Here is a 27,393-nt window from a genome sequence, read left to right as displayed (position 1 = left end):
CATGCATTGTCTTGTTAGAATAAATAGTAGTTTATAACACAAAGTGACTCATCAAAAGAAAATTAGAAAACATGTAACATACCCAGGAGATACAAGTTACCAGCAACATCTCTTGAGTAGTTTTATCCTAGATTTCCTTAAATCATGGTGTCTGTAACAGAACAAATGCTATTACTGCTACCTTTCCATGGTCATAATCTATTTTCTAATTTTATTTGTCAGGATCTGGGGATTTATACTCAATTTCTTATTTTAATATCTTAATACATTTATTCTTCCTAATGCCAAAGTGGTAGCCCAATTTGACATGGATCTTTTTACTGCTTTCCCTTCTAATGCCTCAACTTTTACTTACTACTTTGAAAATAAAATTCAAGAAAAATAAAAGTTTTCTCTTCTGTGTCCTGCTAACAACTACCGCAATCTCACAGGTTTATTTACTGGTCTTCAAAAACATATGAACCGGGGGGTGCCTGGGTGGCTCAGTTGGTTAAGCGACCTACCTACATAGGGACTCTTGGTTACACTCAGATCTGGATCTCAGGGTCCACACTGAGCACCGCCTCAAGCTCCTTGCTCAGCCCAGAGTAAGCCTGAGATTGAGATTCTCTCCCTTTCTCTCTCCCTCCCCCTCTACCCTTCTTCCTCTCCTCCTGGCTTCCGAGTGAACAAGCTTGAGTGTGCATACTCTCTACCTTTAAAAATAAATAAATAAAATCTTAAAGAAAAAAAAATAATAAGCCAGAGGCTTCAGTTTGCATAAGTGGAAGCAGCTTGATGTTGAGGTGTTTCTATCTCATCACAATACTCTCTTGATACCTTCTTTGTTGTAAAAACCCAGTGATTTTTTTTTTCAGTTTTTCCCCAACTCATTTAAAATTCCCAATGATATCTATCTTATCTTTCTAAGTTTCTTACCATATGTTCTTAGTCACTCATTCAAGTCTGCATCTGCTCATTATTTAGTATACCATGTCCTCGATATCAACTCTGAAACAATTGGAGTTTAGTGTTAAGTATTTGTGTGCTGTAGTAATGAATCAACTTCAGCTTCAAATTATTTTTTTTTCCTTCAAGAGAATTACAGCAGTACACTTAGTATACTAGTGAGTTATATTAGTATATACTTGGCATATTCGTAAGTTTTGACATAGTATTTCAACCTGGAAAGTTCAGCTATGGGGAAATTCATTACCATTACCCTTCTCTGAACTTTGTACTATTATATTATTCATTATTTCTACTTGAAAGGTAACAAATAGCATACAATATATTTTTCCTGTCAACCAAAATAGTTCTAAAAATCGAAAGACGTTTGAATATGTACTTTTTAGAAGTAGGGCATGCTTACAGACTTTGTTCTCAATATTTTTTCATAAAATGATCATTTTGATGTGAAAGCAAACAATTGAGCATGATACATCAGTTCCCCTATATGAGTGCTGAGTATTAAAAAAAAAATAGAGCACTGAATATTTCATGTATTTTAGTTATATACATAAGCAAATTGTATTTTAGGCACCAATACCCATTTCCAGAAAAAAATTTATTAAAAGATATCACAATAGAAGTTAGATTTTTAGATATCATAGCTTTAGTCTGTCATTTTCACAGATGTCTGCTAACACCTCTGGTGATACACAGAGCCTTAATACATTTTTGTTGAATAAGTGAATGAATGAAAGTATCTTAGGGTGATCCTGGTTTGTCTGGAGTCAGGTAATCTTTGAGGCATCTGGTGATAATATGCAAATTGTCCACGTTAAACTAGTGACATATTGATCAACCTAGACATGTGGGAATATGAACTTGTATGGAAGGTTTAGAACTAGGGAGAGGTAAGCAAGGTACATGCCTAAGGTACAAAATTTAAGTGGTTGTAAAGAAACTCAGTCATCAAGAAAAAGGACATTTTAATGCAATATTTTTTAAAAATCAAATTAATGCAGAAACATCCAAACTGGAAAAAAAAAAAAAAAAGAACACTAAATGATGGCTGTTCCCATTACGTTGAGGATCAGATGAAGTGCTGGCCTATGGTTCCAGAGTATAATCCAGAAGTGCAGAGAGTGTTGACATCCGATGGATCTGACTTGAACCAGTGAAAGACAAGAGAAAGGAAAAAGGAAGCAAACAGACAGTTCTTCTTCTGTCTGCATGACTCTTGCAAGGTGTAGAGTTTCTATCTGGCTGACCTGGGAGACATCCCCTGGGGCTGAGTAACCAGCTGTGTCATCTCATGAAGCTGTGCTCAGCTCAGAACAGTGGCCTGCTATTTTCTTTCCCTCCTTTCCCATCCTCTTTTCTCTTTCACACACTCTTTCTGCCCCGAAATCACACCTTTCCACGAAGTATAGCACATAACAGATTCTGTTTTGCAAGGAACCCCACCAGCTAAGACCACAAGTGAGTAAGACATTGTCCCTGCCCTCAGCAGTTTAACAGCCGAGTGAAATCTACCGCAGATAAATTCAATAGATAAATTCAGTGTGGTGCAATAAGAGCTCGGTGAGCCTTCATGAAGAAGAACCAGGCACTAGGTGAGATGAGTGAGTTTTGAAGAATGAAAAAGAGTTTACAGATAAAGAACCAGCAGGCTAAGTATATTGCAAGCAGAGAAATTGAGTAAACAAAAGCAGAGGAATTGGCAGGAAACAGTACCTAGAAGAGCTTATTATATTCTCACGCATTACAAGGCACTTGATTAAAATATCTTCCTAGAGACCTCATTCTCATTAGCTCTAAAACAAGGATTATAATATGTCTACTCCATAGTATCACTAATTGATTAAATTACGGAATACATGAAAAAGCCCTTAGAAAAGAGGCAAATACCAAGACTTCTCTCCCAGTTTGTACATGACTGATACACTTTTAAAATCTTATTTTCAAAGAAATACACTGAGATTGCCACTCCATCGAGTCCTCTCCATCTTTGGACAAATTGTATTGCATGTTAATAATTTGAGCTATTTTAATATGCATTTCCATTTAAAACTGACTAGTAAACATCTGTTGAACCGCCTAGAAAATGGATTCTGAAAATGAACTAGTGACTTAATTTAATAATGTGCAGGAAGTCATCTAGCTATCAAATCGCAAACTTGACATAAATGAATTTTTTGACATTTGTGTTTTTCCACTTTTACTGTTTTTTATTAATAGAATCTATACTTGTGCTTTATGGAACGCTGAGCAAAAATTACTAATGCTACAACTCTGCTGTTTTCTTTTAATAATCATTTTCTGAAATTATTTTTACCATGTACCTTTTTTTCTTTGCTTTGTAGGAGACAGAAGTGCCAAAAAAGTGGGGTTTTTTTAACCTGTAATTTTTCTGGTTAAAAATATCTTTAATAAATTACTGTACGTTCCTATTCTTTTCTACTAAAGCGCAGAATATCAACACAGGTTAGAAAGAGGCTTTGTGTTAGCTGAATAATTTTTGTGTTTTTATCACTTCATTCAATAAGTATTAATTGCTATGTTCAGTAAGAGGTGGTTGGGTTTTTTTTTAGTATACATTCCCTCACATCAATTAACTTCTTATGATTTGAAATATGGAAACCTGTTCAGGGAATTTGAATAAAAAGCAAGATGTGACAAAAAATGAATGTTACAAGTCATTATGCTTCAAGAATTTAGAATAAGATACAGCTATGGACTGAAGCCCAGGAAGATGATACACAAAATCAGAGTAACATACACACAGTTGAAAAGATATTTTAGCTGTAAATTGTAAATCCACATAATCTGGCACGATTATTATCTAAAGCGGGAAAAGTTCCTCAAACAATAATGGACTGATACTATTTTTATATGTGTTCATTGTTTAATCACAAACATGCTGGGAATATGTGTAAGTGAGTTGGTAATAGTATTAAGCCTTTCCTATAAGTATTTGAATCATCTAGGGTCTATATATTCTACTACGAGGCATTTGACATTATAGGAACCAAATAGTAGATGCTTAAAAGAGGTGATAGGAAAGAAATTAATTCTATAACATATCTTGTGGCTTTGAATTTATCCTTCTTCTCTTTTTTCCCTACTTTTTTTTGAATATTTTTTTCATCACATTATTATAAGGAACATAAGAAAAATAAATAATCTGCAATAACATAAATTCATAGATCTTTTAGGCAAACTCTAAGTAATGCATACTTAGCTTCTCCATGCATGAAGAAACAGTAATAAATCTGGCAATTTTTTTTCTAATATCCCTATCTATACCAGTAATTACAAGCAATATCTCAAAAACACAGTTGCCATGTTAACTCCCATGTTATAATATCAGGCTTCTGTAATCATCGCTTAGTAAGTTAGGAAAGAATTCAAATAGGATTTTGACTCCAACAAAAATTAAGTTCTGAATATTCCACTGTTGGTTTGCAAATTGACCCCTATACACAGAACAGGAGGAGAGACAGGCAGCCACTCCAGATTGGCAGGTGGCGGGTATAAGGATCAAGGGAACTGACTTGCAAGCTAATCTCAGCAGTGACAAGAAAAATAGACTTATGTACCCACATGCCAAAAACTTAAAAGTTTATATATAGAGGCCTCACCTGGGTTAAGTCAAGCATACTGTCCAATTGGTCTCAGCAATGCATTGGTGTCTCACAGCTGTGTCCTTAAAAATCGCCGTGGTCCTGGGAACCCCGGGCAGAACCGGTAGAAAGGGGAAGAATGTGCATTCCAAGGACAGGATGGGGGAGGAGCTCCCAGCCCCCCACCCTTGGCCAGTTTATGTGTCAGCCAGTGGTCATGTCCTCTCAATGACCCCCCTCCAACACTGGTCCCTCTAGGGACCAGCTCTTAGAATCTTACACACACCCCTCTTCCAAAATGTGCCTTGAGCAGTCAGGAAGAGGTTTCACTGGCATGGAGGTGACTTCTTTGGTGGCATTCTGGTTGTAATGGAAGATATCACAGCAACAGTACAGGTGCCTGCAAGAGAAAACACACGTAGGATGATTACTGAAATAAGTAACAAGTTTTTCCACCAAAAGCTCCATAATCCAAACCATTGATTTATTAAATTCCATAGGCTGAAGTTTGGTCACTCGGGGCATTCACTTGTGTGATTTAATAAAGATGATACATTAGCAAACTTATCAGGTATGAATGCACAACATTCTGTTTGGGTAATAGCAAAGGTGCCTCCTTGTGAAGCAGTCACAATGTCCAAGGCCATTCTATTTGGTGGACAGCTTTTCTCTTTAGAAACATTTTAGTCTTCAGTAAAGAGTGCCTTTACCAACTGTAATTTTTTTTAAAGAATTTATTTATTTGAGAGAGAGAGCACACAAGCAGGGCTAGGGGGAGAGAAAGAACCAGACTCCCTGCTGAGCAGAGAGCCCAAGGTGGGGCTTATCCCAGGACCTGGGATCATGACCCTTGCCAAAGGTAGACACTTGACCAACTGAGGCACCCAGGTGCCCCAACAGCTGTCATTTAAAGTTCTCTGGGTGAATTTGTTTAAGGGCTTCAATGTGTGCTGTAATGTCCTTCAAGGCCAATGAAGAGAACAAAGATGGCAGCCAAATGATTGTACCAGCAGAAAACAGAATGTGTCCAACTGGCTTTGAGGAAAGGGAGGTTGGCAGCTTTAGGAACTTAATCTGGTTGTACATGCCATACATGTTGGCTGGGAGAGGCAGTCTTGTCAGGCAGTGGACTGGGAGTAGTAGACACCAGACCCACCAGATCGGGACTCCTGAGTTCTCCCATCTTTCAATGGTGTGAGTTCCATTCTAGGGATAGTATTTTTAAACAGAGCCAGTTTGCAGCCAGACAATAGGATCCCGATGGACACTGAGTAGTTCCTCTTCACCTAGAAGTGGAGACTAACTCACCCAACCCAGTGAGTTACTTTTTTTTTTTTTTTTTTTTTTTTTGGTGTCTTTGAGTTTTATTGAGAAAGGCTGTTCATTGTAGTGTGGGAGGTTAGACCAATAGATCTAGTGCCTGTGAAATAAAATTCATTATCTGGCCTCTCTAGAGAGATATGCAGCCCCCTCAGAAGAGCTGGGCTGAGGAAGGAGCCCTTTGTCCCAGCTACCCCACCCCCACCCACCCCCCTGTTCATTAGTGCCATTGGTTCTCAGAACTCTGGGTCTTGTATGGGGGACAGCCCCCAGCTCTTGCAGTGTGTCCCATAGTAGTTGGACATCCCAGTGGGATATCCCATGGCAAATTCCAGTAGATACCACCTTTCTCAGGCATGATGAGGCTTGGTGCTCTCAGCAGCATAGCATATCGAACCAGCACAAGAGTCTGGGTAATGGCTACTTGCTGAGATTTCTGGAACTGTACAGTGTTGGATGCCTCAGCAGAGGTCCCCAGTCTGGCATGTGGAGCAACAGGCCCTATTGGTTGGTCATTCATATGTTTTAAAGCCTATAAGAGTACATTAGTCAACCCAACCAAGGTGGTTTTACTGGTTAGTAATTTAACCTGCTGCTCTAGTACTACATTTTCTTTGCTACCAACCCTGCTATTTGTGGGTTTTGCAAAAACAGAATCTCCATTCAGCATCATGTTCTTTTGCCCAGTCTTGAGTATTATGACCTTTGAAATGTGACCCCTGGGGCACCTGGGTGGCTCAGTTGGTTAAACATCTGACTCTTGATTTTGGGTCGGATCATGATCTCACGGTCATGAGATTGAGCCCCACAATGGACTCCATGTTGGGCCTGGAGCCTTCTTAAGAATCTCCTCTCCCTCTCTGCCCCTCCACTCCCTGCACACTCTTTCTCTCTCTCTAAAAAAAGAAGAGAAAAGAAAAGCACAGTGATCCTTGCTTATTCTCTATTCAACAAGAGTAACTATACATGGCACTCAGCTTCTTTGATCCCCTAATGGTGGCAGCCTGGTTACAGCAGTGGTGGGGGAAAGCTTGAGTTAGGCCAGATGTGGGGTCCACACAAACCAGGGCATGTTTAGAACCCTCACCCTGGGAGTGGGGGCGATGTAATCAACCTTTCATGGTTGGGAACTCCAGTAGACTGCCCCAGACACCTTTGGCAGTTGCCTTGGGTGTTGCTTAGAATGCACAGGACATGCTGTTACTATGTTAAGTCACTGTATTTCAAGACAATCCAGCATCCTTGGCAATACACCATCCCACCCAGGCTCTACAGTGGCCACCCTGGCTTTACACCCAATCTACTGGATCTACTGAAGGGTCAATTGCCCAGGTTTGTACCAAACTAGGATATCAGTTTTCAGATTGCCAGAGAATGTCAATGCCTTATGAGCTGGGACATGGAAGAGAGTGAAGACTACATCAGGTTCTTGCAGGTAGACCCAAATGTCTTCCCACATATCCTGACCCCACAAGGACTTATTCATGATTATCTATCCTTTGGCTTCCCATTGTCCAAGTCTTAGAGTTAATTCCTTTAGAAAAGCCCAAATATCTGCACAAAGGAGTCATGGCCAGCGCTCAGGAGTGACCACCAGACAGTCTGCTCTGACCCCAGCCCGCTGGCTGCTGCAGGTTGCTCTGTCCTCCATCCCGATGGTGTTGGGCTGAACAGTGACTGCAGTCCCTGGGGGCAGGTTGCCCTGAACTAGACTAATCTGTTTACCAGGCATCAGTGGGAATTTCCCCTGCTCCCTCTGCAGGCCACGGGGGCCACCACAGGAAGAGGGGCTGAGGCATTTGGAGGATCTAGGTACTCTACAGGGCCTGGTAGCACCTGTGTTTCTAGAGAGAGTGGGCTTCTGGAAAGGCTGCTTCTCTGCTGCAAAAATGCATGTCACTTAGTCAAAGAAGGAGTATGAGTCATGGTATAGCTCCGTCAATGAACATATCCTCAGCCCACACCCTGATTGGAAGGGAAATTCTTACCATGATAGGCTCTCTCACGGGAGGCTCTACCTAGAGGAGCACTGTGTACTCTGCCAGGAGCCGTTGCTCTATGGGGATAGATCACGTTTCTGCCCCTTCCGGAGCAAGGACCAAAGTCCTAGGGGTTCCTTCTCCTTCTGTGTTCTCTGTTGGTGTCCACCCCATCTTTCTGCAGTCACAGGTACATCTAATTTAAATTCAAGCCTTGCTTGGGGGATGCCCAGAGGTCTACTCTGCATCACTGGAATTTCTGCCTCCTCAAAGACAGCTGGCTGCTCTGATCCCCAGGCCCACATATGCCCTTCCTTTACAAACTGCATAAGGGGCAGAGGTGCTGCCCCAAGTGAGGAATAAATATCGTCCAAAACCCCCAAATCCCTACTGAAGGCTTCCATCTCTTTCATGTTCTTTGGGGTTAGATAGACTTATACCTTATCAATCATAGTTTCTAGGGCAACATGAGCCTTATACAACCAATGCTCCCAAAAACTTTATGATGGTTCCTGGGCCTCGATTTCCCTGTTCCACTGCCTCTCCTCTCCCTCACAGATATTCCAGCAAAGTCTGCAGTGTCTTGCAGCAGAGGCAAGATTTCATGTGTTAACATTATTATCACCAATACAATGAGCCACTTTACTGATGTGAGGAAGGAAAACCAGGACAGATCTCAGGCTACCATCCCATGGCACACCGTAAGGCTGTGTAGCCTGGGGGAATCCCTTGAAAGGTCCACTGTTGCCCTTCCCACATGAAGGCAAGCTGATCTTGCGACTCAGCAGCCAGGAGCATGCTGAAAAAGCTTTTGCTGAGTCCAGTATAGGCTGGTACACAAGAAGGACCATGGCCAAGGTGTCTAAGGTGGTGGCAATGCTGGGCAAGCTACATGGATGGGAGGCACTGCCTTGTTCACTTCCCAGGAGCTCACAGCCATCCACTGTGAGCCATCTGGCTTTCTAATCCACCATACTAGGTTGTTGAGAGCACGAGGGGCAGGGTGTAAAATGCCCACTCAGTGAACTTCTTGGGTAGTTTCTCCAATTTCCTTATGCCCCTCTGGGAAATTGATATTATTTGACAGTTAACATTTTTTGTGGGTTCAGTAGACTTACTGGTTCACAGTTGGCTCTTCTCTTCAGCAGTGATTTGATTACTCTAACCCAAAGGTGCACTTTACTGAAGAGATTTTTCAGAGTATGGCCTTGAAAGATATCAATACTCGGGACTCCCGGGTGGCTCAGCAGTTGAGCATCTGCCTTTGGTTCAGGGCATGATCCCGGGTCTGGGGATCAAGTCCCACATCAGGATCCCTGCAAGTAACCTGCTTCTCTCTCTGCCTGTGTCTCTGCCTCTTTCTGTGTGTCTCTAATGAATAAATAAATCTTTAAAAAAAAAAAAAGATATCAACGCTCAATATGTTTTCTGGTATTAGAAAGATAAGGCCTCATATTCTCATGGGGGAGAACACCTAATTTGCAGTGTCAAAGGGAACTTTCTGACCATACTGTTTGCCCTTCAAAACCCACAGATGGTTCTGAGGGGGGCAGACAATTTCTCAGTGTTAGTTACCTTGTATTAGATACATTTGACTCCAATATCAACAGGAGCTATCATCTTTTTTTTTATTTCCAGAGAACCAGTGAGTAGTGAGCTCAACATGAGGCCTCCATTTGCCTCCAACCTGCTCTTCACCTGGAGGCAATCTTGTCCTGCATCCCATGCTAAGGGTATGGGAAGAACCTATCCCACATAGGACCAATATCCCCGAGGCCTCTGCAGGAGATAGGGCATCAGGGATGTTATGGGCAGGTGGGGCAGGTCTGAACTGTTGTCGAAGTTTTAAGGCTTTCCATCGGCTGACCAGTCCAGCTTTGGGTCTATTTCTGGAGTACTGGATCGCCGATCTACTTCTGCAGCAATGAGATCAAACCACATTTGCTTCAGGGTTACCTTTATTAGACCCTTCACAACCAACTGAAGTAGCTTTTTTGCTTTTCAAGTTTCCTCTCTGTCTCAGGCCTTTTCTACAGCCTGTACCTGTTACTGGGATTTGTCAGTTTTCCCCAAATCAGCAATTGATTACCCAGCATCATAAATGTCTTATCCCACCAATGAGCTCAGCATGGATCCCCAATATCAAGTGCTGAGGGCAGGCTAGTGCATCTGATTTTCATTCTTGTAGTGACTGTGGCCTGATCAGGGCCTTCAAATACAGGGGCATAGGTTGCCTGTCTCAGTCCCAACACCCTAAGTATTTGTTATACAACCTCTATGGATTTCCAGAGTCCCACATGCCTAGTGAGATCCCCCTTTATTGGGCCAAGCATTTCTGCAGGCTAGAGTAATGTAATCTATAAGGAAGTGTGTTCCTTAAACTTCTGAGAACCATTCAGGTGTTTCCAGGAGGCAGTGTGTGGTGATGTTACCCATTTTATCTGCCTTCTCCCCAGAGAAATGCCCTCATCCCCCATATCCCAAAGCCATATCAACCACATCGGGATAATTTCCTTGGAAACTATATCAATAAACTGGAGTATATTCTGGAACTTGGCAGCTATATCAATAAACTTGGAGTATATTCTCTCATCATGAACATTTCCTGATTTAAGCGCTGCACCCTATTGTTGCTGTGGGGCTTTTCTTTTCCTTTGTATTAGGGGTCAGTCTGCACAAGGCTTTGTGTCTGTTTCACTGCCCATCACATCCTCCTCTTCACTCTCCTCACTTTCCAAGGGATTCCACCTCTTAGTGTCCCAATCAGGCTTTGTTACAAGTGCTTGGACCTTAATACACAGCAGCTTGTACCCTACTAGCTTTGCAAAACAGTCAGCTAAGGTCTTCAACCTATTATCTTGCTCCCTCACCTTGTCTGCCAGCCCCAAAGCTAGCAGAGTAGTGGACACCAGTACGTCCTTCTCTGATCTCAGATCTTCTTCCAGCCTTCCAACTCAAACTTCACCCTCTAGCTGGGCATCAGGATCCACCAAATTCCCCACATACGGCCAATCCACTGCAGCACCATCATTTCCCTCTCTGCCTCAGTGCACCATGCACAATTCATCAAATAAACTCATTAGACCAGCTGGCATTATCAGGGCATCCCTGTACTCACACCAAGGTCCACAGGCATACAATATATAGGTTATCCCTCCCAACAGAGAGATCAGTAGCCAATGTGGGATTTCCCCCAGGATGCCTCTTTCCCAACACCCATTTCTTAGGTATCCTGGCTGGCTCACCAATTGTTGTTTCTCAAACTGGCCCCATAGACAAAGGGCAAAAGAGACTGAAGGAAGAAGGACATCTCTCCAGATTGGTAGGTGGCAGTTTTAATGAGCAAGGGTATTTACATATGAGCCTTGTCTCGGGCAACTCCAAGACAACTATATCTCATCATCTGCTCATAAAATCTTAAGAGTTCATATAGAGGCCTTCACTGAGTTCAATCATGTATTCAGCCCAGATGGTCTCAGCAACACCTACTCTTAAGGCTATGTCCTGGAAATGGCTCCAGCTATGGAACAGGGGGCAGACAGACATTCCAAAAGCAGTGAAGGCTATGAGGAGCCTCTAATTGCCTGGGTCCAGTCCGAAGGTCAACCAGTGGCCATGTCTTCTCAATGACCTTCTCCAACATGCATCATTAACATCCATCTCCAACATCCATCATTATATTTGACTCATCTTTATATATTTAGTTAGGTCTATTTTCCTTTTTTCTTTTTTGCTATCTTTAAACATAAAATCAGCTCTCTGATTGTACATTATCTGGGGATGAACGATTATCTCATTACATAAGGTTCTTAATTACCTCTCTCTGACCACCCATTTATTCAGAATTTGAAGAGTTCTAAAACAATATAATTAATGACACCATATATTGCAGTTCTGAATTAGGCTGGCCTACCGTATCAGTCGCTAGCTGTGCGATACCAAGTTCCTCAACTTTTCAGGGTCTCAGCTTCAATATAATGGGGAAATGTAGATCTACCTCATAGAGCCACCATGAAAATGAGATGACACACATTAAGTAGCACCAGGTCTGGCACAAAGCATACTCAATACATTTTAACTATTGTGTCATTTTTTTTAAGTATTAATTATTCTAAAGCACTTTTTATTGGAGTGGACTTTGAAAGTTTATTGCAACTCAACTCAAATAATAGAGAAAACACATTTTAAAATAAACTCCTGTGTAATATCATAGCTAAGCATCATTAATTTAAATAATTTGTTAAAGTGCTTATAGGTATTCAGTATATTTTACCATTATTATTGTCATTATTTTTAAAAATTATCCAAGCCACAGCCCCTTTTTTGTTAAAGTAGATGATTGAGAGTTGAGTACAAGAAATTACATTAGAGAGAACAAATGATCTATTACAATTGTTTTGGTAGATTAACATGAACATGTGCATATATGTGGACTCATATCTGCTTGTTGGCACATTGCCAAATTAACAGCTAGTGAACACCATGATTTGTCTTTCAGATAATGTAATGGGATTTATCAATATATAACTATATTGTGGAGAAAGGGCAACCTTTGTACATTGTTGGTGCAGCCACTCTGCAAAAGAGTATGGAGGTTCCTCAAAAAGTTGAAAATATGGATCCCTGGGTGGCGCAGCGGTTTGGCGCCTGCCTTTGGCCCAGGGCGCGATCCTGGAGACCCGGGATCGACTCCCACGTCGGGCTCCCGGTGCATGGAGCCTGCTTCTCCCTCTGCCTATGTCTCTGCCTCTCTCTCTCTCTCTGTGTGTGTGACTATCATAAATAAATAAAGAAAAAATATTAATAAATAAATAAATAAATAAATAAATAAATAAATAAATAAATAAAAAGTTGAAAATAAAGCTACCCCACAACCCTGCAATTGCACTACTGGGTATTTACCATAAAGGTACAAATGTAGTGATCCAAAGGGGCACCCATACCCCAATGTTTATAGGAGCAATATCCACAATAGCCAAACTATGGAAAGAACCCAGATGTCCATCAACCGATGAATGGATAAAGAAGATGTGAGATATATATATCTCAGCAATCAAAAACATGAAATTGAAATCTTGCCATTTGCAATGATGTGGATGGAAGGATATCATGCTAAGCAAAATAAGTCAATCAGAGAAAGACAATTATCATATGACCTCACTCATGTGGAATTTAAGAAACAGAGTATCATAGGGGAAGAAAGGAAAAAAATAAAACAAGATGAAATCAGGGACACCTGGGTGGCTCCGCGGTTAAGCGTCTGCCTTCTGCTCAGGGTGCAATCCTGGGGTCCTGGGATCAAGTTCCGCATCAGGACAAACTATAAGAGAATTAATGATAGGAAACAAACTGAGGGTTGCTACAGGGTGATGGACATTAAGGAGGGCAAGTGATGTAATGAGCACTGGTTATTATGTAAGACTGATGAATCACTCACTGACCTCGACCTCTGAAACCAATAATACATTATATGTTGATTAATTGAATTTAAATAAATAAAAAATGAGAAAAATAAAAAATATATATACAACTATATTTATCCCTGTTTCTTTTTTTTTTTAATTTATTCATGAAAGACACAAAAACAGAGGCAGAGACACAGGCAGAAGGAGAAGTGGGCTCCTTGCGGGAGCCCAATATGGGACTCGATTCTAGGACCCCAGAATCACGACCTGAGCCAAAAGCAGACACTCAACCACTGAGCCACCCAGGTACCCCTTTATCCATGTTTCAAAAACAGTAGTAAACTGTGAATTCTATCTCTGTCCTCTATGGTTCCAATATATCTAATAAAAAACAAAAATAAAAGCAAAAATTTTGATAAACATTTTCTTCTTCTCTTTGTACTAAACCTGATTCTGATGATTATTTCAGATACCCACAGTAGGAGTGATCACTCAGAGCAATCATACTCACTAATCCAGGGTATGGGCATCATTTAAGAAGGCCAAAAGAAAAAAAAAGGCCAAAAGATATTTTAGCCAATATATTTCCCAGAATTTGAAAGTAAGCTGATTTTGCAACAAACTAAAAAATCAGTATATAAGAACAGTGATTATATGCTAAATCACCTGAAAGAGACCAAGAAACTTGGTAAAATACAGTATCTTACCTATATATTTATTTAGATCTATAGTATATAGTATATATCTACAACATACAATATCTATAGTATCTGTTTACATTCATAGTATATATAAATATATATGATATATATAGTATACTCTGTATAGTCTATACATAAACATACATATATACACATCAATGTATACTATATATACTATATTTATCTTTAGGTGTATATGTCTATATACTATATAGAAATATAAATATGTACTTATATTCATATTCATCTGTACTTTATGTATATACTATATATGTGTGTATATACATTTATGTATACTATACAGATATCTATATATATACACAAATGTATTTATATACATATCTATAGTTTTTCAGCCATGTATATATAGACAGATGATGATAGATGATAGATAGATAGATAGATAGATAGATAGATAGATAGATAGATAGATAGATAGATGATAGATAGATCGATCTGTATATACTATAGATCTATGTATACTGTAGATAGTGTAGTATCTACCTGCCAACAAGCACCAACCTGCTAACCATGTGAGTGCACCATCTTGAAGGGGAATCCTCCAGGCTCAGTCAAGACTTCACATGATGGTAACCAACATTTTTACAGCCAACATGTTCACTTAGCCTCATGGGAGACTAAGAACTGCTAAACCAAGCCACTCTCAAATCAATGACCTACAAAAAATAGATAACAAATGTTTACTTCTATGAAGCATTAGGGGAATGTGTTCTACATCATGAGATAACTAATACAGCATTCTAGTTGGTTTTATCCAAGTAATGAAACCATAACCAACTGTGAAAACATTAAATTTGCAGTCTCAAAGAGATCAATAAAATCATACAATGTTTCATAATACTTCAACATGTTGCTCTGTTGAAAACCACATTACAGCCTAGATTGGATCACTTTGTAAAAACCCCCTACCTCTGGACGGTATTACCCCCTTTAGCAATAAACATAAAATCATTTTTTGTTTCCACATCCTTCTCCTTGTTTCATTCACCTACTCTAGTTATTTCAAACACAGCATCCTAGAAAAGTGTGGACTTAAACATCTTTAGCACACTGTTGCACCCCATAGCTTTTAAAGCGACTCTGTTTTTCAATACGAGAAAGCTTTGACAACATGGCCCAGAAACATCCTATATACCATATCCCATGCAGTTCTTTCAAGTTAGAAATTAAACTGGGGAGGGTCAGGGGCCTTGACTGCTCCACTCTGGGCTAACCACAGGGTCTGCAGCCCAGACTTCCAAAATTGTAACTGTTCAAAGTACTTAAGGCACATTGTTTCTATGCCCACACAGTTCTCCACTCACTAACTATAGTTGATTGAATGCCTTTAGGTGCCAAGCACTGTGTTAAGTACTGGAGACCTGGCAATCTTAAAGTTCTTTGGTTCTATTTTCCATTGTTTTTTGTTTTTTCTTTTTTTCTTTTTTCGCTTTCCTGTAAAATGTAAGGGACAGAAATGTATATAAAGAAACATTTTTTTAAAAATCAAAAAAAAATTTTATGACATGTCTTATGTATTAACACCATGCTCACTTCATAATACAGCATCTTTGGGATTAAGGTAGGTAAGCTGCTGCTCCAACCTGAGTGTATGATCATCTACTGCAAATAGCTGGCAATCACGATCAATGCCAAACGAAACCCTAATAGAAAATTCCCGATAAGGTGGGGTTATTTATGACAAACATGAAACAGTCACCATTCTGTGACCCAATAAAAATATCAATGAGATGAGTACAATGGGGAACAACTGAAAACTGTGAAAGTAAATGGACCGTAAATACTTAAATGGATTTTCACAGATTTTTGTCCTGCCACGTCTCCAGATTTAATTGATCTGTCCTATCTGCCATATAAGCATCTAGGAATTTACCCTGCTTGTTTTTTTATCATGCAGAGGAATCCCATGGAGTTTCTTTGGCAGGATTAATTATGCTTTAATGTCTATAAAGGTGTTGGAATTCACTCCAGAAATATTTAAGATTCTTTCCTATCTGTATTGCAAATAGCAAGAAAGCATTTATTTGCTGATGATAGCTATCTCTCAAGTCTTAATCTAATGCGTGTGGCATCTTATTAAGGAATGAATTCTGAAAGTGATCAGAAGAACTTCTAATTTTCTGTTCTATCCACCTCAGAAAGATGTTGTTGTTGATGTTATACAAACTATCCAAGCTTAACATCCAAATGAGCATTGCCAGAACCATGAAATTGCTGGTCAGACAGTATGACGGACAGTGGTAACATTCAAAGCAATTAGTAGACTGATTGGCACTAGCAACAACCAATCAAAATTGACACTAGCTGTAGTGTTAAAGTGAGTTTGAGACCCCTCGCTATTCCATGAGTTAACCTAACGTACGGATAAGGCAGCTGAAGTTGGGGAAAACATATTCAGAGGAATTTAGGTTAGGAGCTATTAGTAATAGGTACAGGTTTATTTCAATATCTTAATAAGTGATATGGCTATACCACATGTGGGTGGAGTCAACATGGCTTGATGAGGTGAAAAGGAGTCTTTAAAATTATTCCAAAGATATTATCACTGCCTAAACCATGTGTGGAGCTCCTTTTTAGAATTGCTTTCAGAGCCGGTTTACAAGCTTGTACAAGTAAATGTCTCATTAATTTCATCACAACCCTTTTTGACCAAAAATGGTATTATTCAACTTGTTCATTTATATTATTCACTATACTTGGCTCTGAGTAGCATTTAGCTATTTCCAAAAATCTAACTCAAATTCCAAAGACAAAGATAAATTGACAGTGTTTTATATAGCATCTGAAGCAAATACAAGCGAGGAAAAGAAAACTCAAGTTCACTAAGTTCCTGTTACATACCATTATAGTAATAAAAGTGCATGTATAGTTGTTCCATTTAATTTTATATTATTTTATTTCACGCTGTTGATCCCTTGGGATTCTGACCTCCAGACATAAACAAAAATTTCAGAATAAAAATTTACAACTCTCTAGAGAGACTGACTTGCTCTTGTAGGATAGTCTACCTCCTAATTATAACTTGTGACTCTAATTAGTAGATTCATGGATAATAACATATTGAAAGAAACAGGACAAAGCTTCCAAATATCTTAAAATAAAAGGAAGCTAAGATTTATTGAGTGCCCATTACATGCCAGGACTATCACATGTTAGAACTAGTTATTGCACATATGTAACAAATTTTTAAAAACTCTATATTTGGCCTGGCACTGTGTTACATTTCTACATCTCTTAGTATTAACCAATTGCTAACTGAAAAAAAGGTTTCTATTATTGTGTTTTTTAACTTAACATTTTTAAGTACCTACTATGTAATAGGCATGTATGAAATTATTATACATTATATTATTTAACCTCTCCAATAACCTCTATAAAGTATGTATTAAACTATCCCCATTTTACAGATGAAGAAAAGGAGAGGAGAGGTAGTGATGTTGAGAAGATTGTCTGTGGTTACAGGGCGGAACCAGGATATTAACCCAAATACTCTGATTCAAGAGCCATGTTCCCATCACTATGCTGCATCAAAGCATCAAAAAGGACATTAACATAGGCTTGCTACTTGTTAAAATCACAATTATTGGTTATATACTTAGTACAGAGTTTATGCTTTCTTGTATGACTTGTGCACAGATGGGCACAGATGAGTTGACCTACCTGGAGGACAGAAGAGAGAAAAATGGAGCTTGCGTTATGTGATAGAAAGAGTACTAAGGTTCTGGGATTGCTTGGTCAGTTTAGTGTCCAACTCTTGATTTCTGCTCAGGTCATGATCTTAGGGTCCTGGGATTGAGCCCATGTCAGGCTCCACACTCAGCGGGGACTCTGGGATTATCTCTCTCCCTCTTCCTCTTCTCCTCCCCCTGTTCATACTCATGTTCATGCTCTCTCTCTCTTTCTCTCTCTCTCTAAAATAAATAAATAGGGATGCCTGGGTGGCTCAGGGGTTGAGCGTCTGCCTTTGGCTCAGGTCATGATCCTGGAGTCCCAGAATTCAGTCCCGCAACGGACTCCCTGAATGGAGCCTGCTTCTCCCTCTGCTTGTGTCTCTGCTTCTCACTCTCTCTGTCTCTCATGAATAAATAAATAAAATATTTAAAAATAAATAAATAAAAATAATAAAATAAATAAATCTAAGGAAAGAGAAAAAGACGAAAGAAAGAAAGAAAGAAAGAAAGAAAGAAAGAAAGAAAGAAAGAAAGAGAATTCCCCAACATCTCCAAAATGTCTTTCCTGACATCTGGTCCCTGAATGGCTGAAATTTTCCCCATGAATTCATCTTCTGGGTAAAACAATGATTATGCTGTTTTGACACACGTATTGCAAACTACATGTCACAAATAATTAGTTAACATGTACTTCAAATACGGAGTTTTAAAAATTGCTTACTTTTTAAATTTGCTTTTTTCAGAAAAAGGTTATTCAATATATACATACAGAAAAGAAGAAACTTATGTAGTCACCATCCAGTAAATAAGTACATCAATGCTAGTAGCATGAGTGGTTTTTCCGAATTTTTTCTACTTCCTTCTGCACAAAGACAGCTACTCATAATCCTGACTTTTGAGACTTTATCTCTTATTTTTCTTCCATTTACCACTCATGTAGTTATCCCTAAACGTTACATTTTAAAATTTTTGCCCCTTTTAAAAACTTTATGCAAAAAGAATCATCCAGTGTATCTTCTATGACTTTCTTACTTTTTAACATTTCTGTGACATTCATCTATGTTGATGGGTAGCTTTGTTTATTTTTGTGCCTATATAGTAGTTTGTTGTACATCTCCTTTCACTTATTCTGTCCATTTTTTTTTATTTTTTTTTTAATTTATTTATGATAGTCACAGAGAGAGAGAGAGAGAGGCAGAGACATAGGCAGAGGGAGAAGCAGGCTCCATGCACCGGGAGCCGGACGCGGGATTCGATCCCAGGTCTCCAGGATCACGCCCTGGGCCAAAGGCCGGCGCTAAACCGCTGCGCCACCCAGGGATCCCTATTCTGTCCATTTTTGATGGATAATTTAATTAATTTCAGATTTTTTTGTTACTACAACAATGCTACTATGAATATTTTTACACAATGTCTTCTTTTTTTTTAAGATTTTATTTATGTATTCATGAGAGACACAGAGAGACAGAGAGAGCCAGAGACACAGGCAGAGGGAGAAGCAGGCTCCATGCAGGAGACCTGACATGGGACTTGATCCTCGGTCTCCAGGATCACGTCCTGGGCTGAAGGCAGCGCTAACTGCTGAGCCACCCGGGCTGCCCTGTACAATGTCTTCAGGTGCACATTAGAAATAAGTCTTTAGGGATCCCTGGGTGGCACAGCGGTTTGACTCCTGCCTTTGGCCCAGGGCGCAATCCTGGAGACCCGGGATCGAATCCCACGTCGGGCTCCAGGTGCATGGAGCCTGCTTCTCCCTCTGCCTGTGTCTCTGCCTCTCTCTCTCTCTCTCTCTCTCTCTCTGTGACTGTCATAAATAAATTTAAAAATTTAAAAAAAAAAGAAAAGAAATAAGTCTTTAGGGTACGTAACTACAAATAAAATTGCTGTGTCATAGGGTATGGTAGAGATTGCTCATTCCTATCTACTTTCTTCCTATTCTATAAAAACAGAACACTAGAGAAGACATTTCCTAGCCTTCTTACAGCCATTTTTTAGTCATGTGACTAAGTTCTTATCAATGTAGTCTAAGTGAAATGGAAGTAAGACTTTCTAGTCTAGACCTTAACAAATTGATGTGCACTTCCTTATGCTGTCATTCACCTTTCCACACTCTGGGACGTTGATATGCCTGCAATTCAGGATATAGACCATACCAATCAATATAGACAATGGCCTAAGAAAGAGTCAGCTAATGCGATAGATGAGTTCTCAAATGACTGTGGAAGAGGCCATCCTCAAAATTAGTCTCAGGTCAGGAATTATTATATGAAAGGCGAACCTCACTGGGATTTTATTTTATAGCATCTTGGTCTCTCTACTATGTAATATATAGCATATGCTTACTTTTATTTTGACTATTGCATGCCCAAATGTTTTCCAGACTGGTTGTTATCAGTTGACAATCTCATCACTAGAGTATGAGAACTCTCATTACTGTAACTGTTCCCTTGTATTTGATATTATTATGCATTTAAACTTACAGCTCTAGTGGATATCAAATGCTAGCTATCTCATTGAGTTTTAAGTTACATTTCCTTGATTACTATACCTAAATGTTTTCAAATGATTTTTGTCCAAACACGTTTTTTCTCCTGTGACGTACATGTTCAAGTCTTTTTGCCCATTTTTCTATTGATCACCTTTCTCTTGATAACTTGTAAAAATTCTTCATAATTTGGAGGAACACATTAGTCTTTTGTCAAATATATATTGTAAATATCTGTCATTCTGTTTATGTGGATTCGTGATGTCTTTTGTTTTAATGAAACCACATGTCTCCGCTTCTTCCTTCATTATCTGTGCTTTCTTTCTTCCTTTTATGACACTGTGGAAAGAATTCTTTTCTTCCTTAACATCATGGAGATATTAATCAATGCAGTCTTCTAAAAGCTTTAGGCTATTGCTTTTCACATTTAGTTCTTTGGTACTCAAATTCTGATGTGCTTTTTTGCACATAATAGTAAAGAGTGGAGTTAAAAATGGCAGATAGAAATTTCAAATAATCATTGGTGTGCCCATGGGCATCTGTATTTCATGTGAACATTCATTAATGTGTATTGAAAGGAAAAAAGAAAAAAGATTGGGAACAACAGGTTGAAGAGGCATTGTCTCCAGAGTTTTCTTAAATGTGAATGAAGAGAAATAAATATTAAACACTGCTGCTGGGTTACTCATGTACAGAACAAGCTGAACCTGGCTCATCAGTGTCTCATGTGAAAAAGATATGGGGTTCTTACTCCACTTCTAACTTGTTGACAAGCTAGACATACCTCCAACTGTGTGACATGATTGTCAAGAAATTTAATAAGATCTCAGCCTCTACTAAGAATAGAAAGCTCAGATCATGGAAGATAATATCTTCCCTGTAATCTGTACTGGTTAAAACAACACTTAGACTATTGAATCTTTTTCTCATTTAGCTCATAAAGAGGCACGGAGGTAAACTATATGTTATCATGAGGAGAGCAGTCAGTGGTGATGGGGTGAGAAATCACTACAGGTAAATGTTAGTGGAAGGAATTGGAAAATCTTAGCTTGAAATGGAGAAGATAGAGATGGGGTATTGTATTTAGAAATTTCAAAGATTGGGATGCCTGGGTGGCTCAGGGGTTGAGCATCTGCATTCAGCTCAGGGCATGATCCTGGGATCCGAGATTGAGTTCCACATCGAGCTCCCTGTGAGGAGCCTGCTTCTCCTTCTGCCTATGTCTGTCTCTGTGTGTGTGTGTGTCTCTCATGAACAAATAAATAAAATCTTAAAAAAAAAAAAGAAATTTCAAAGATTTCCTTGTGAAAGAGAGGACACATGTCTTAGTCAACTCAGGCTGCTATAACAAAATACCATAGATTGGGTGGCTTAAAAACCAGATTTTATGTCTCACAATTTTAGAGTCTGGGCAGTCTAAGCCAAAGTGCCAGTAGATTTGGTTCTTTGTAAGAGCTCTCTTCCTGGTTTGCAATGGCCCCCATTTTGCTGTGTATTCACCTGTCCTTTCCTCACTGCGTATTTATGCAGAGAGCGCTCTCTTGTCTCTTCCATTTTCTTTAGGTCACTAATCCCATCATGAGAGCACCATTCTCATTACATTATCCAAATTTAATGACTTGCCCAAACCTCATCTCTAAATAAGATCACATTGAGGGTTAGGGCTTCAATATATGAATTTAAGAGGACACAGAGTTCAGTCCATAACAACACATATGTATACTATGTTTCTCCAAGTAAACACTGGGGGCCAATGGATAGAAGTTATAAGGGAGCAGGTTAGGCTAGTTATAAAGGTCTTTATAGCAGGTGGACAATGCATCTTCAAATAGAATTCTGAGTGACTCAAGAAAGTGGTGATCTCCTTCTCCAACACTGATGGCATTGAAATGGAGTCTGAAAGACCATTTGTCAAAGATATTATTAGTCATAGATAATATTTATTAGTGGTAGCTACTGGTAAGCAATGATTCCATGCACTCTCTCTGAATTTTCCTATTTTTTTTTAAATAAATTTATTTTTTATTGGTGTTCAATTTACCAACATACAGAATAACACCCAGTGCTCATCCTGTCAAGTGCCCCCCACGCAGTGCCCATCACCCATTCACCCCCACCCCCCACCTTCCTCCCCTTCCACCACCCCTAGTTTGTTTCCCAGAGTTAGGAGTCTTTATGTTCTGTCTCCTTTTCTGATATTTCCCAAGCATTTCTTCTCCCTTCCCTTCTATTCCCTTTCACTATTATTTATATTCCCCAAATGAATGAGAACATATAATGTTTGTCCTTCTCCGACTGACTTACTTCACTCAGCATAATACCCTCCAGTTCCATCCACGTTGAAGCAAATGGTGGGTATTTGTCATTTCTAATGGCTGAGGAACATTCCATTGTATACATAGACCACATCTTCTTTATCCACTCATCTTTCGATGGACACCGAGGCTCCTTCCACAGCTTGGCTATTGTGCCCATTGCTGCTAGAAACATCGGGGTGCAGGTGTCCCGGCGTTTCATTGCATCTGCATCTTTGGGGTAAATCCCCAGCAGTGCAATTGCTGGGTCATAAGGCAGGTCTATTTTTAACTCTTTGAGGAACCTCCACACAGTTTTCCAGAGTGGCTGCACCAGTTCACATTCCCACCAACAGTGAAAGAGGGTTCCCTTTTCTCCGCATCCTCTCCAACATTTGTTGTTTCCTGCCTTGTTAATTTTCCCCATTCTCCCTGGTGTGAGGTGGTATCTCATTGTGGTTTTGATTTGTATTTCCCTGATGGCAAGTGATGCAGAGCATTTTCTCATATGCATGTTGGCCATGTCTATGTCTTCCTCTGTGAGATTTCTCTTCATGTCTTTTGCCCATTTCATGATTGGATTGTTTGTTTCTTTGGTGTTGAGTTTAAGAAGTTCTTTATAGATCTTGGAAACTAGCCCTTTATCTGATATGTCATTTGCAAATATCTTCTCCCATTCTGTAGGTTGTCTTTGAGTTTTGTTGACTGTATCCTTTGCTGTGCAAAAGCTTCTTATCTTGATGAAGTCCCAATAGTTCATTTTTGCTTTTGTTTCTTTTGCCTTCGTGGATGTATCTTGCAAGAAGTTACTATGGCCGAGTTCAAAAAGGGTGTTGCCTGTGTTCTCCTCTAGGATTTTGATGGAATCTTGTCTCACATTTAGATCTTTCATCCATTTTGAGTTTATCTTTGTGTATGGTGAAAGAGAGTGGTCTAGTTTCATTCTTCTGCATGTGGATGTCCAATTTTCCCAGCACCATTTATTGAGGAGACTGTCTTTCTTCCAATGGATAGTCTTTCCTCCTTTATCGAATATTAGTTGACCATAAAGTTCAGGGTCCACTTCTGGGTTCCCTATTCTGTTCCATTGATCTGTGTGTCTGTTTTTGTGCCAGTACCACACTGTCTTGATGACCACAGCTTTGTAGTACAACCTGAAATCTGGCATTGTGATGCCCCCAGCTATGGTTTTCTTTTTTAAAATTCCCCTGGCTATTCGGGGTCTTTTCTGATTCCACACAAATCTTAAAATAATTTGTTCTAACTCTCTGAAGAAAGTCCATGGTATTTTGATAGGGATTGCATTAAACGTGTATATTGCCCTGGGTAACATTGACATTTTCACAATATTAATTCTGCCAATCCATGAGCATGGAATATTTTTCCATCTCTTTGTGTCTTCCTCAATTTCTTTCAGAAGTGTTCTATAGTTTTTAGGGTATAGATCCTTTACCTCTTTGGTTAGGTTTATTCCTAGGTATCTTATGCTTTTGGGTGCAATTGTAAATGGGATTGACTCCTTAATTTCTCTTTCTTCAGTCTCATTGTTAGTGTATAGAAATGCCACTGGTTTCTGGGCATTGATTTTGTATCCTGCCATGCTACCAAATTGCTGTATGAGTTCTAGCAATCGGGGTGAAGACGTTTGGGTTTTCTATGTAGAGTATCATGTCATCGGCGAAGAGGGAGAGTTTGACTTCTTCTTTGCCAATTTGAATGCCTTTAATGTCTTTTTGCTGTCTGATTGCTGAGGCTAGGACTTCCAGTACTACGTTGAATAGCAGTGGTGAGAGTGGACATCCCTGTCTTGTTCCTGATCTTAGGGGAAAGGCTCCCAGTGCTTCCCCATTGAGAATGATATTTGCTGTGGGCTTTTCGTAGATGGCTTTTAAGATGTTGAGGAATGTTCCCTCTATCCCTACACTCTGAAGAGTTTTGATCAGGAATGGATGCTGTATTTTGTCAAATGCTTTCTCTGCATCTAATGAGAGGATCATATGGTTCTTGGGTTTTCTCTTGCTGATATGATGAATCACATTGTTTTACGAGTGTTGAACCAGCCTTGTGTCCCGGGGATAAATCCTACTTGGTCATGGTGAATAATTTTCTTAATGTACTGTTGGATCCTATTGGCTAGTATGTTGTTGAGAATTTTTGCAACCATGTTCATCAGGGATATTAGTCTGTAATTCTCCTTTTTGGTGGGGTCTTTGTCTGGTTTTGGAATTAAGGTGATGCTGGTCTCATAGAATGAATTTGGAAGTACTCCATCTCTTTCTATCTTTCCAAACAGCTTTAGGAGAATAGGTATGGTTTCTTCTTTAAACGTTTTATAGAATTCCCCTGGGAAGCCATCTGGCCCTGGACTCTTGTGTCTTGGGAGGTTTTTGATGACTGCTTCAATTTCCTCCTTGGTTATTGGCCTGTTAAGGTTTTCTATTTCTTCCTGTTCCAGTTTTGGTAGTTTGTGGCTTTCCAGGAATGCGTCCATTTCTTCTAGATTGCCTAATTTATTGGCATATAGCTGTTCATAATATGTTTTTAAAATCGTTTGTATTTCCTTGGTGTTGGTAGTGATCTCTCCTTTCTCATTCATGATTTTATTAATTTGAGTCTTCTCTCTCTTCTCTTTGATAAGGTTGGCTAATGGTTTATCTATCTTATTAATTCTTTCAAAGAACCAACTCCTGGTTCTGTTGATCTGTTCCACAGTTCTTCTGGTCTCGATTTCGTTGAGTTCTGCTCGAATCTTTATTAACTCTCTTCTTCTCCTGGGTGTAGGATCTATTTGCTGTTTTTTCTCTAGCTCCTTTATGTGTAAGGTTAGCTTTTGTATTTGAGTTCTTTCCAGTTTTTGGATGGATGCTTGTATTGCGATGTATTTCCCCCTCAGGACTGCTTTTGCTGCATCCCAAAGATTTTGAACGGTCGTATCTTCATGCTCATTAGTTTCCATGAATCTTTTTAATTCTCCCTTAATTTCCTGGTTGACCCTTTCATCTTTTAGCAGGATGATCCTTAACCTCCATGTGTTTGAGGTCCTTCCAAACTTCTTCTTGTGATTTAGTTCTAATTTCAAGGCATTATGGTCTGAGAATATGCAGGGGACGATCCCAATCTTTTGGTATCGGTTCAGACCCGATTTGTGATCCAGTATGTGGTCTATTCTGGAGAAAGTTCCATGTGCATTTGAGAAGAATGTGTATTAAGTTGAGTTTGGATGTAAAGTTCTGTAGATATCTGTGAAATCCATCTGGTCCAGTGTATCATTTAAAGCTCTCGTTTCTTTGGAGATGTTGTGCTTAGAAGACCTATCTAGAATAGAAAGAGCTAGATTGAAGTCACCAAGTATAAGTGTATTATTATCTAAGTATTTCTTCACTTTGGTTATTAATTGATTTATACATTTGGCAGCTCCCACATTCGGGGCATATATATTGAGGATTGTTAAGTCCTCTTGTTGGATAGATCCTTTAAGTATGAAATAGTGTCCCTCTTCATCTCTCACTATGGTCTTCGGGGTAAATTTTAGTTTATCAGATATAAGGATGGCTACCCCTGCTTTCTTTTGAGGACCATTCGAATGGTAAATGGTTCTCCAACCTTTTATTTTCAGGCTGTAGGTGTCCTTCTGTCTAAAATGAGTCTCTTGTAGACAGCAAATAGATGGGTCCTGCTTTTTATCCAGTCTGAAACCCTGCGCCTTTTGATGGGGTCATTAAGCCCGTTCACATTCAGAGTTACTATTGAGAGATATGAGTTTAGGGTCATCATGATATCTATTCAGTCCTTGTTTTTGTGGATTGTTCCACTGAACTTCTTCTTAAAGGGGAATTTTAAGAGTCCCCCTTAAAAGTTCTTGCAGAGCTGGTTTGGAGGTCACATATTCTTTTAGTTGCTGCCTGTCTTGGAAGCTCTTTATCTCTCCTTCCATTTTGAATGAGAGCCTTGCTGGATAAAGTATTCTTGGTTGCATGGTCTTCTCATTTAGGACCCTGAATATATCCTGCCAGCCCTTTCTGGCCTGCCAGGTCTCTGTGGAGAGGTCTGCTGTTACCCCAATACTCCTCCCCATAAAAGTCAGGGATTTCTGGTCTCTTGCTGCTTTAAGGATCTTCTCTTTATCTTTGGAATTTGCAAGCTTCACTATTAGATGTCGAGGTGTTGAACGGTTTTTATTGATTTTAGGGGGGGATCTCTCTATTTCCTGGATCTGAATGCCTGTTTCCCTTCCCAGATTAGGAAAGTTTTCAGCTAGGATTTGTTCAAATACATATTCTTGCCCTCTGTCCCTTTCGGCGCCCTCGGGAACCCCAATTAAACGTAGGTTTTTCTTCCTCAGGCCGTCGTTTATTTCCCTTAATCTATCTTCAAGGTCTTTTAATTGTTCCCGCCCCGCAGCCCCCTCCGCGGAGCCGCCCCCGAGCCCCCCGAGCTGCTCCCCCCCGCAGCCCCCTCCGCGGAGCCGCCCCCGAGCCCCCCGAGCTGCTCCGGGTCCCCCGTGCGCGCTGCAGCCCTTAGGGAGCTCGGCGCACTCCCCCGGGGCGCAGGTGCCTGTTAGTGTCCCCGGAGCCCGCGGGCCTCCCCGCCCTCCGGGTCCTGCTCCACCTCCCTGAGCCCCTTTCCCCCGGGAAGGTCGGTGCAGCTCCTGCGTCTCCGGGACGGGGCTCTCCTGTCCTGGGGACCCTCGCCCCGGCCTCAGCCCGGCTCCTCGCGGCCCCTCCTCCTCGGAGGCCTTTTGTGTCTTTATTTCTTTGTCCCCGTCCTCCTACCTGATAGAAGCGCGACCTCTTCTCCCCGTAGCGTTCCAGCTGGTCTCTCTTTAAATCTCAGGCCGAATTCATAGATTTTCAGGATAATTTGAAGGTTTTCTAGGTAATTTGGTGGAGACAGGTGATTTGGGGACCCTCCTCTCCCGCCATCTTCCCCTCCTCCGAATTTTCCTATTTAATATTCACAGTGGCCCT

The 27,393-nt window shown here is 40.0% G+C and overlaps 1 long non-coding RNA gene across 1 annotated transcript; it reads right to left on the bottom strand.

Moving 5' to 3' along the window:
* Positions 1-918: 918 nt before the first annotated feature.
* LOC140625205 (uncharacterized) lies at positions 919-27,342 on the bottom strand. Its single transcript, XR_012024576.1, has 5 exons — positions 27,199-27,342; positions 14,478-14,632; positions 4,837-4,950; positions 4,569-4,652; positions 919-990 (listed from the first exon to the last, which is right to left on the bottom strand). It is a non-coding gene; the product is annotated as an uncharacterized lncRNA (long non-coding RNA).
* Between the last annotated feature and the right edge of the window lie 51 nt (positions 27,343-27,393).

Source organism: Canis lupus, chromosome 35 (assembly GCF_048164855.1).
Source record: "Canis lupus baileyi chromosome 35, mCanLup2.hap1, whole genome shotgun sequence".
Taxonomy (NCBI): domain Eukaryota; kingdom Metazoa; phylum Chordata; class Mammalia; order Carnivora; family Canidae; genus Canis; species Canis lupus.
The sequence above is the reverse complement of the archived record's forward strand: the minus strand, read 5'-3'. Positions and strand labels throughout refer to the sequence as shown.